The following is a 12,140-nucleotide window of genomic DNA, read 5'->3' on the forward strand; positions in this document are numbered from 1 at the left end:
GATACTGAACGAAGTGAACGGGTAGGTTCATAGCGGGAGAGGCGTTCCACAAGGTATTGCGGTCCCACACCGTGTAAGTTTTATCCCCATCCTCCTCCCTGCTGGGTTCAACAAGGGTGTCATTGACACAAAGTACCAGAATCTGGATTGGTTGTAAGTAGGCAGTAGGCAAGTTGTAGTGGGGACAGACAGTTGGTGGTCAGTGCCCCATTTGTCCTAATGGACAACCCTCCACTAGAATTCAATCGATCTCAAAATGGATTGCTTATTTGGATTCTCACATTATGTTTTACAATGGATTGGTATTAGATTGTTTATTGGAATGACTTATTTCATTTTATTTTATTGATGTATTATTACATTTGTATCCCATATTTCCTCCAAGGAGCTCAAGGTGGTGTATTAACATGGTTCTCCCCCTCCCGATTTTATCCTCACAACAAACCTGTGAGGTAGGTTAGGCTGAGAGACAGTGACTGGCCCAAGGCTACCCAGTGAGCTTCATGGCCGAGCAGGGATTTGGACCCTGGTCTCCCAGGTTCCAATCTGACACTCTAACCACTACACCACACTAGCTCTCAATACATATCTACGATATATAAATATGCATTTTTGCTATTGTCTTGTGTTGTGAGCCACTTTTGCGCATATTTATGTGGAAAAGTGGCATTATTATTATTGTTGTAGTTGTTGTTATGCTTTCTCCAGATATATATGATCCAAGGCAATCCTACAGCCACTTCCATGAGGGCACATAGGAAGCTGCATTAAAGTGAGTGAGACCATTGGTCCATCCAGCTCAATATTGTCTACACTAACTGGCAGCAGCTCTCCAGACAGGGGTCGCTTCCAGTCCCTAGAAATGCCATTGGGGATTGATCCTGAGGCCTTCAGCATGCAAAGCAGATGCTCTACTACTGAGCTACAGCTATTTCCACACAGTGGGACTTACTTCTGAGTAAATGCATCACAGGAATGATTGCCATAGAAACATCGAGGTCTGATTGCTGCTGCTGCTATTAGTAATTGTCATTCAGTCAATTGCTGCTGTGCATTTTCAATGAACTGTGTTATGTTTATGCGTTGTGTTCTGATCTGCTTGTTTTTTGGTAAACTGCCCTGTGCAAAAGGCAGTATATAAATAATCTAAACAAACAAATAGGGCCATATACTATAATATTTAAGGTTGAAAAAAGTGGGTGGGTGGGTGCTCAGACAAGCATTCAGTCTCTCAAAACAGCAGTTCCCAAGCTTTTTTTCCACATGGACTACTTGAAAATTGCTGAGGGTATTGGTGGACCACTTAATGATTTCTCTGTTGGTTGTAGCAATTCTGATTGTAACATGTTAAATATAATATATGAAATAAAAGAAGCAATACAAATACAATTAAAAATCAATATGAATATTCAATGCGATGGATGTTCCACATAGACCACAGGTTGGACCACAGTTTGGGAATCTCTGTCTTAAAACAAATACCTCCAAATGTTCTCCCTGCCCTGCTAGCTCTGCGTCCAACATCCCTGGATGTCCATGTGGAGATGGAGCTATAACTATCTAATGAAGCCTACAAATATAGAATCCAATTTGAGTAGGTCAGTTTTGTGCAAGAAAACATACCAGTAGCTGACTGCATGATCTGGCCCTACCCATGCTGGATTTTATGCACATAAACCATATTCAACGTTTCAGGGTGCTTCAGATAACCTGTTTATTGTACATTTATCCTGATTTGTTTACACGGAGAATAGACAAAGCCAGCTATTTACTGAGCATTCATTTTGATTTGTTTTGGGGGTGGGGGGAAGTTAGATGAAGTTGCATCAAAACTAGTGTTATCCCATATTTTCCAGGGCATTTTCTCATCATTTTCCTAATAGCAAAAAGTCAGATCTTCTGGGGAGGCGGGTTTGTTGCACTAGGCCTCCTAATCAACTATGATCGTGCAACCTGAATTATGTGACTGAATCCCACTTGCAAATAGCAACAACCTGGAAGCACCTTTAGCCTCTTGTGAATATCCAGTAGGGATGGGGGCGGTGGCGGTGGAATTTGATCCAGTTTGCATTTAAAGACAAACCTATATAATTTGCCTTTTCTGAAACAATTCACAAACCGAAACACAGCCATCCTTCAAAATTGGCACTTCTCCAAGTTTTGCAGTTGAGTTCTCCAGCCAAGTAATGTGTACAAAAATGAATGTATTAGGGTAAAATGTGCATTTAAAATGCATATATTCGGGAAAATAACATGCAAAAATGCATTATATTAGAGGAAACTGCTTTCCAAAAATGTGTGTATTAGGCAAAATGACATAGAAATATGTGTGCATTAGGAGAAATTTGCTGCTGAATTTTCATGAGGACTTTTAACAATAAAATTAGCAAAATAATAAGGAAATTTGGAGAACTGAACTTAAAATTGGAAACAAACTGACAGATTTACCCATTTCTAACTAGAGATGGGGGACAAATTTGATTCAGTTCACATTTGAAGGTGAACTTATCTAATTTGTACTTTCCAAAACGATTCATGTCCCCAAACCCAGCCATCTTTCACAACTCTAGTTGGCACTCATTATCTTAGTTTGCTATTAGAGACAGTGTTACACTGAACATCCTATTTAACGGTCTTAAGTCTTTGGTTTGTTAAAATGAAGTTGATAGGGTTAGTTTGCTAACATGCCCTACTTCAGAAGCATGTGCAAGATGGGCTGCTTCAGAGTAACTGAATACAGCATGTGGCAGAGAAGACCCTTCTGCTATATGTAAAAGAGTGTTTGTGGCAGGAGAAGAAGCTTTCAGGCAGCAATCCTAGATATGACAATGGGAGTGTGACAAGTACACAAGGTCTCTAATTTTCATGTTGTCAGGAGCTGATGGCAGAATAGTGTTGAAAGGATACATTCTCATATGAAAGTCGTATAAATATGCATATTTTCATAGACAGTCTACAGAATTTGTTGGATGGGGAATCTCTGCCGTTGCAGATATTGTTGGGCATCAACTCCCATTAACCATAGTCAGCACAGCCGTCAGGAATGATGGGACTTGATGTCCAACAACGTCTGGAAGAGGGCCACAATTTACCATCCTCATATACCTTCGACTTTATGGAAGCAGGCAATGCATTCTCATGCCACTAGATGGCAGTGGTTTTGGCTCAGGTCCTCATAAGGGCAGAGCACTATCATACACAGTTTGAAACTTGGTTTGAAACATTGCAGCTTCCAATACTTCGTCAGCCTCAACATCACCAGTACCACCACCATAATAGGTAAATCCATTAATTATGAAAGAACAACAGCGGTTCTTTCATAAATACTTAGCTTTATTTATTTATTTATTTACTTGTTTTTGCATTTATATCTCACTTTTCATCCGAGGGGGTTAAGGCAGTGTATATGGTTCTCCTGCCTCTCCATTTTATCCTCACAACAACCCTGTGAGGTAGGTTAGGCCAGTGGTATAGTTCTCCAGTGTCTCGGGGTGTGTGTGTCTTAGACCCCTTACTTTTTTGGGAGGCAGGTCCCAGCAGGGTTATGTCTCCAGCATCCTGTGAGTCAATCAACATGAAAGGGGAGTGTGGTGGCCACTCAGAAACGTCTTTTAACATGCTTCCTTATACTTCCCTGCTTTGTCTTAACTCAGCAGCAATAAAACAGAAACAGAAAAAGGGGGGGGAGCATATACAAGGTGCTTCACCTTGGACAGCTCCATGAAAGTTCAGACTAAAACCTGGAGCGGATTCTGCTGCTCTATTACCACGGAGCCATTACCTGCCGCTGCTCTATACACTTGTTTGCAGAGGAGGCTGGTCCGTTAGGGCTAACAGGACACTGCCCCACCAATCTCAGTTTACCCCCAGCCAGCTCCTACCTGCCTGACTTTTTATTCACAGCCAACCCAGAGGGTGGCACTGCCTATCTGCTTCCTCCTCCTGAGTCTCAGTGCTGCCCTTGTAGAGTTCAGCAGGGAGGAGGAGGGAGACAAAACTAAAGTTAGTTGGCTCGGCCTGTCATTGGCCCTGGCTCTATGCACTGCTTGGGCGCCCTGTTTTCCGCCCCACTGATCCCAAAGGGCACCAGACATCACTGCTTGTTTGGAGTGCACATTCAGCCCCCCACCAGCCTTCTCCCTACCTCTTCCTCAACTTCAGCATAGCTGTCAATCACAAAAAGAACATACCTAATATTTAATAAGGAATACCACATCTTAGAGACATTAGAAACAGATGTCACCGCATTACTTCACTGCTGATGTATGTAATAGAAATGACACTCTAATTAATTTAATGCAGTATAAGAGGGCTGATTATTTATCATGGCTGACAATAAAATTAAGAAAACATTCAATTACAATCAGGAGTAATTCATTATTTATTGATTTTGCATTATGCACATATTAATACAATGCATTTAATTACACAAGAGAGGGTATCATTTCTCTATTGACAGTCAAGCCCTTGAAATCCATTTCACTGCATTTTTTAAACCACAGCATTTCAGTAGGGAGTTTTGGTATACATTTTAGCAATACCAATCCAGCACACCAACCTTCAGCAACCTGGCGCCCTCCAGATGTTTTGGACTACAGCTCATCCTCGGCACCAGCTACAAAACAGTTTGACGAAGGCTACCGTAAGCCTTCCTATGAATGGATGATGAATCTTCTACCCATCTCAGTGTATTTTAAAGATACAAAAGACCTCTTGGAGGCTGGGCCTAGCAACCAAAAGGTTTTCTGTATCTTTAAAAGTTGTGCAGGGAGAAGGGAGAATTCCACCTTGTGGTTTTTCCCATTACAGAGTTGCAAGAACACCTGCACTTGGCTGACTTTCTCTTCTCATAAAGATACAGGATCAGTCTCAGGCCCTGAACCTGGCAACCCTAGTACACAGCCATAGTTTAGCCTTTAGCCTTGTCAAGTATGCAAACCCTCCAACATTGTCGCAAAGTTGTATTTACATTTGAAATGTGTATTCCAGGTGAGAGGAACCTTTGGCCCTCCAGATGTTATTGAACTATAGCTCCTACCTCCCTGGTCGTTGGCCATGCTTGCAGGACTGATGGGTGTTATAGTTCAGCAACATCTGGGCCCCCCAAAATTTCTGATCTATTCTTATACCAAGCATCACTACCTCATCCTCCTTCTTACCTGTTGGCTGCATCTTGTATTCATTTGTGCTGCAATGGGAACATAGGAAGCTGCTTTATACGGGGGAGGGAGGCGAGGGAAGCAGTGCAGGGGCATTTGGTAGGAAATAATTTGTCTGTTTAGCTTAGCCTTTCCCAACCAGTGGGCCTCCGATGTTGTTGGACCACCACTCCCATCTTTCCTGACCATTGGCAATGCTGGCTGAGGCTGATGGGAGTTGTGGTCCAACAACATCTGGTGGCCCACTAGTTGGGAAAGGCTGATCTAGACCAAGAATGGGGAACCTCAGGGCCAGGGCCCAATCTTTGCTGGAAACTGCAGGAGGGGAGAGTGCTGTTGCACTCAGGCAGCCTTTCCCAACCAGTGTGCCTCTAGATGTTGTTGGACCCCAACTCCCATCTTCCTGACCATTGGCAATGCTGGCTGAGGCTGATGGGAGTTGTGGTCCAACAACATCTGGAGGCACACTGTTTGGGAAAGGCCGGTTTAACTATAAGCCTTAACAAAACAGAAAGGGGAAAAAAAAACATGCCTGTGCCACAAATTTAGCACAGATTTCCTGGCTACCAGCACAAATGAAGTGGTATTGGAGTTCAGGCACTAGCACTGATATAAAATTAAAAGTACACTGAATTAACAATGTTTTTATCCTCCCTCACCCCTCAAAGGTTGAAACCCAGGGCACCCATCATGAGAACACTCACAAGAGAGCAAGTGTGATGCAGCGAGGGCCAGTGTGAGTAAAAGTGTCAGACTAGGACCTGGGAGACACAGTCTTGAAGCTCACTGGGTGACTTTGAGCCACCCACTCTGCTTCTCAGCCTAACCGAGCTCACAGGGATGTTGTGAGGATAATACGGAGAGCCTAGTGTGTCACCTTGAGCTTCCTTGGAGGGAAGGCGGGATGTATGTTCAGGGGTAGCACGTTCAGTTTCCTCATGGGAAAAAAGAAGAGGCGTCCTGCGCTTTGTGGCTCAACACTTGATAACTTGATTTCTCTATACTGGGTTGCTGTACATTTGAGGGGGGGGATTCAGATTCAGATGCTCCTGCCACATGTTGGGGGAACACATGTGGAGGAGTTAGAGAGCTGTATGGGCTGTCCTTGCACATTGGCACCAACTCATGTGACGGCCACACCCTCCGAGCTTCCATGAAGGGGCACGACTCATGGCTGAGCATGTGACTGGCAGGGGGTGAGATCACCAGGTACAGTGGCAGAGGGCGGGGCTGCCCCATAGAGCTCCCTCACAAACTGGCCTGGTTTAAATAACCTGGTAAACCAAGAATGAACATCATAATCATCGTCATCGTTTAAAATTTATTTAGTTATTTATTACATTTGTATACCGCCCCATAGCTGAAACTCTCTGGGCACTCTAGAACAATTAAAACATTAAAAACAAATATACAAATTTAAAAACACATTTTTAAAAAACAATTTAAAAACACATGCTAAAATGCCTGGGAGAAGAGGACAGTCTCAACCTGGTGCCAAAAAGATAACAGGGTTGGCGCCAGGTGCACCTCGTCACTAAGATCATTCCATAATTTGGGGGCCACCACTGAGAATACCACAGACATGCCAAAATAGCTTTAAGTGGTTTACAAGTATAAAATCAATTATAAAATCCATACATAATTGAAATACACAATAAAACAATTCCATCAAAACTTACATTTAAAGCCCATAGCTTCCCCTCAAATAATCTTGACAACAGTAGTTTACCCATCACCCAGAGCTACAGTTCCCAGCACTGTTTATTTATTTATTTATTTTATTTCATTTCATTTTTAAACCGCCCATAGCTAGTAGCTCTCTGGGCGGTGTACAAAACAGAGTTAAAATACCATGTCACAGTAAAATGTTAACAAATGACAGTTCCCAGGATTCTTTGGGGGAAATCATATGCTTTAAATGTGCTTTAAATGTATTGTGTGCATGCAACCTTTAAAACATCCATAATTAAGAACATAAGATGAGCCCTGCTGGATCAGGCCAGTGGCCCATCTAGTCCAGCATCCTGTCCTCACAGTGGCCACCCAGTTGCCCTTGGGGAACCTGCAAGCAGGACCTGAGTGCAAAGAGCACTCTCCCCTCCTGTGGATCCCACCAACTGGGATAAATATACAATCAAATACAAATACAAATAAAATGCAATAAAACAAGTCAGTTTAAAAACAACAACAATTGAAGCAATACAATTACAACAATCAAATCAGGAAGTTCACGCTTAGGGGAATAACTGCCCTAAACAAGTGTGTCTTCAAGAGCTGGCACAATGCTGTTGGGGCCTCTTGCATTTCAGCAACTTAGCCACGGGTGACAGAGGGGAGAGAGCGGCGCAGGAGCAAAACAGTGCAGCGCAGTGCAGGAGTAAAAAGGACCCAAACTGGCTGCAAGCCCCTCCCTGGGAGCTCACACATTCACACAGTCTCAGTAAGCCATAGTTTGGCTTACTGTGTTGTACAAACTGGAAGATTCTTTCACTGCATGGGGGATGTTTTCTGACCCTTTCCCAGGACTGGCAGCCGAATGTGTGGACCTGACTCCACTGAAAAGGCCATATGAAAATTTGTTCTCTATGGTCTTACCTTTGTGACCGTGATGGTCCCCTTCACACATGGAAGCCACCACCGACTGTTGCAATTGCTAAAGAGATGCACACTGAGTTTTAGCTAGTCTTGTTTTCTAAGCCGCCTTGGGAGGGCTTTGTCCTGAACAGCAGCGTATAAATTCCTCAGTAAAGCAAACCTGAGTACCTCTATTGTAGATATGTGCACTCTGTTGATAGTCTCTGAATAATACACACAGACATTTCCTGCAAAATGCAAAATGCAGGGAGTGGTTTTGCCAGGGACAGCTACTTGAAATCGGAGGCTATTCATGATTTTTAAAAAAAGGCAGTTGGGGTGTTATGGATATTGGGATCTGAAAGTCTCCAGAACTTTGCAGTCTCACAAACCACTTCCCCACCCCAACTATTTTGTCTGCCCATATAACACCAAATCCCTCCTTTGCTTAGACATTGTGTAGCATGAAAGCTGTCAATCCATTTTTTATTTGTAATGAAAAGCACTCTGGTATTCCTCTTGGCCGAGATCAAGCAGAGAGGTCAAACGTTCGTTTTCTAAAGCTCAAGTGGGTAGATGTATTAGATTCAGAATCATCACTTGTGATGGGGGGCTGCTGTTGCTCCACTTCTGGGTAAACCTGAACAAGCTGACGGACCTAGGCGGCTACGCTGCTGAAACAAGGTGTCTTCGATTCAGAGCAGGGGTTTGCAGAGTTCACCATTGTAGGATCTCCTTGTTTATATAATTAGAAGAACCCCAAGATCTACCATGCAAAAGGTCTCATTTTAAATTCCTGGCATCTACAGGTTGGGTTGGGAAAGACGTCTGTCTCAAATCCTGGGAGTTGCTGCCAGTCAGTGTAGTACACCAGAGGTGTGGGGGGCATGGGCCTAATTAAGCCTGCCAGGTCTTCCCATTTGGCTTTTGAGGCCACACCCACCTGCCCTACAACTGGCATCATATATGATATTAGGGGTGGGGAACATAAAAGCCTGGCTCAGCCAAAAAGGGGTTGGTTAGCAGGCACTACCAATCAGCTGATTGGCAGGGCCTGCAAAGCTTATGCAAAGCCTTTGGAAGGGGCTTAGCAAGACCCAAGAATCAGCTGATTGGCAGGGCTTGCTAAGCCCCTTATCTTCAGAATGCTTTGAAACAAGGTCTACAAGTGCAGGGCAAAAGTTACCTGCCATCACTGTGACTTCAGGTGACTGACAGGTAGGTGGCCTCTCCAACCTGTTAGATTTGGCCCGCTGGCCAGATCCACTTCCCCATCCCTGCCGTAGATGGCACTGAGCTAGATGAACCAACGTCTGATTCTATATAAGGCAGATCAACCAGAGCCCATCTGCACTATATATACATTTAAAGCAGTATCATGCCACTTTAAAACAGTCATGGCATCCCCCAAAGAGCCCTGGGAACTGTAGTTTGTTAAGGATGCTGAGAGTTGTTAGGGAAACCCCCTATTCCCTTCACTGAGCAACAATTCCCAGAGTGGTTTAATGACCAGCCCTTCATTCCTGGGAACTCTCTATCAGTGAACCCTGGCACTTTCACCTTGTAGCAATAGCAGCAGCAGAGACTCAGACAGCACCAATAAGCTGGATTTAGGCAAAATTTTAATTAATTGATTAATTAATAATATTTATATCTCACCCTTCTGCTCACAAGGAGTCCAGGGCAGCAAAAAACAAGTGATGGAACAATAAAAAACATCATTTCTTTCTTTTTTTTAAAAAAAAGACTTCTTAAAAAACAAAACATCCTAAAAATGTCTTAAAAACAAAACCAATAAAGATGCAGACTGGGGTAATTGTTTCTCCCAGAGCCCAAGGTGATGCTACATTGGAGGCATCATGGGAAATTAAAACGGTGCCTACTGTAGATCCAGGGCCCCTCCAGACGTCCTTTTTATTGTGCATTCATGATGATTTGTGCCTATGATGGTCTTGGAGTGGTTATATGTGATCTTGTGTCCAGTACTGTTTGCACCTGTGAAGGTTTTGTAGCGGATGTACTGCTTCAGTTTCAATAGGTGCATGCCCCGTAGCTTCCTACTGAAATCCTGTAACTCTTTATGCCACACATTTTCTGTTGTTGTTTTTGTTTTGGTCCCACTGAGTTGTGCTATAGAGTGCCCCCCCCCCAGGTAGGAATAATGTATATCATTAGGGAAGCATCACAGAACAATGAAAAAAGCGGAATGATGTGTACACGGTCCAGTATAAATCCATCACTAATTTACAATTATTACATCAATGACATGTTACAGAATAGCCCCTCCCCCAATGAAATCAGTCTGGTGGGGCCTTTAGCCACCCAGCACTGCTCAGAGTGCCAGACTGGTGTTCTGTTGTTGTTTTAAATGGGGGGAGCACCAAGGGCAAGCATCACTCGTGGGCCCTGCTGGGGCCTTGACAGGTGTCCAAGGATGCTGGGTGCTGACACTAGGAGGGATGGAATGATCAATCAGTTTCGGTTCTCTTGGTTCCTCATTTTTCCACTCTTAGCTTCAGTTCTCTAAATTTCTGCAGCGATTTGCCATTAAAAAAAAATCCTCATGAAAACCTCCAGGATTTTAGTGTGAACTTCTCCTAATAAACACATTTTTGTAGGCATTTTTGACTAATGTACACATTTTGCAAGCCATTTCTCACCATATAGTGCATTTTTGTATGTTATTTTCACTCATATACTCATTTTAAGGCTCACGTTCCTCTAATACATGCCTTTTTGTAAACATTGTTTGGTTGGCAAACTGCATTGCAATTCAGATGAGTGCAAATTTCAGAGGATGGATGTGTTTCTGTTCTCATATTCTTTTGGAAAGTGCGAGTTTGACAGATTTGGCTTGAGATGAGAACTGAATAAACTTTCCCGCTCATCCCTAGACACTAGTCAACCTGAAACCATGGTTTGTTATTATCTTATGGATCATAGCTTGTAAAGGACAAAAAAACCATGATCACTGATCATCTGGCTTATCATTACCTCAAACATGATCAACGTGCAAATGATTCAGAGTGCTTTAAACATGCCCATATATTAAAGTTGGGTCATGTGCTGGGGCATCTTTGTTTTACCCTGCAAAATTATGGGAAATGATCCCATGGACTAATGTAGCCAGCTCTTCTACGCTCAGGTGAACAGGACCATTGCCTGGTATTAATTCACAAACCTTGAGCCTTTCCTTAGAGTAAGTGCAGCTTGCTTCTCCATGGATAGTCGCTTCTCAAGGGTACAGGGTTTTTTTTACTACAGCCGTTATGATTTTATATTGCTCCATGCCACTCTAACTTGCAGGGTGGGGGGGTTGATGCGCAAGGCTTCATCTGGCCTTGCAAAAACTCAACCTTATTTAGAAATATATTTAGCTTATGGAAGGCATTAAAGTCAAAAGGGGAGGAGGGAGGGGAAGTCCCAGAGAGTGGAATTTGATAGTCTCATTAATCTGGAAGCAAAAATTCCTTGAAAGGGAGGGAAGGAAGGAAAAACAACAACAATGCAAAAGCTATAAATCAGATTAATATTTCCTGTTCCAAGACCTTTGCATGTTTTTGTTGTGTTTTTGCAGCTGAAGATGTAAACTTTAAAAGTGGATGGAACATAAGAAGGTCGACTAAATCCTTGGCTGGCCAGGAATTCTCTGGATGATCTGAAAAGTCCCTCAGCCTTTGTTCTCTCCCATTCTCTGGAAAATGGGGATGTCACAGTGGCCTCCCTCAGTGGGTTATTGTGAAGATGCATGATAGGCTGGCTGCAATGTAGCTTGGCAATCCTAAACCCAACAGTAATTGTCCTGAAGCCAGCAGATTCAATAGGTGCATGGGTAGGACAAATTCAAAGAGAGGCTAGAGAGATGCAGAGTAGGGATGGAAGGATCTTGCAATTTCGCTTTTCTCTGTTTCTAATTTCCCCCATCTTAAGTTCAGTTCTCCGCAATTCTGCAGCATTTATGCAACATTTCTACTTTTCACTCACATAGTCATTTTAAAGTACACTTTTCCTTAATATGTGTGGCATAGTGGTTTGAGTGTTGGACTACAACCTGGGAGACCAGGGTTCAAATCGCCACATAGCCATGAAGCGCACTGGGTGACCTTGGGCCAGTCACTGCCTCTCAGCCTCATGAAAACCCTATTCACAGGGTCGCCATAAGTCGCAATCGACTTGAAGGCAGTACGTTTACATTTTGTAAACATTGGTTGGTTGGAAAACTGCATCACAATATTTGAAAAAGTGCAGATCTCGAAGGATAGCTGTGCTTCAGTTCATGTGTTGCTTTGGAAAGTGCAAATTGGATAGATTTGCCTTTAAATGATAACTGAACCAAATTTATCTCCCATCCCTAGGGAAGTGTGGCATCTGCTGCTCTGCTGGCTCCTGCTAGAAGGTGGGATGGGT

The sequence above is a fragment of the Rhineura floridana genome, chromosome 16 (genome assembly GCF_030035675.1).
Source record: "Rhineura floridana isolate rRhiFlo1 chromosome 16, rRhiFlo1.hap2, whole genome shotgun sequence".
NCBI lineage: Eukaryota > Metazoa > Chordata > Lepidosauria > Squamata > Rhineuridae > Rhineura > Rhineura floridana.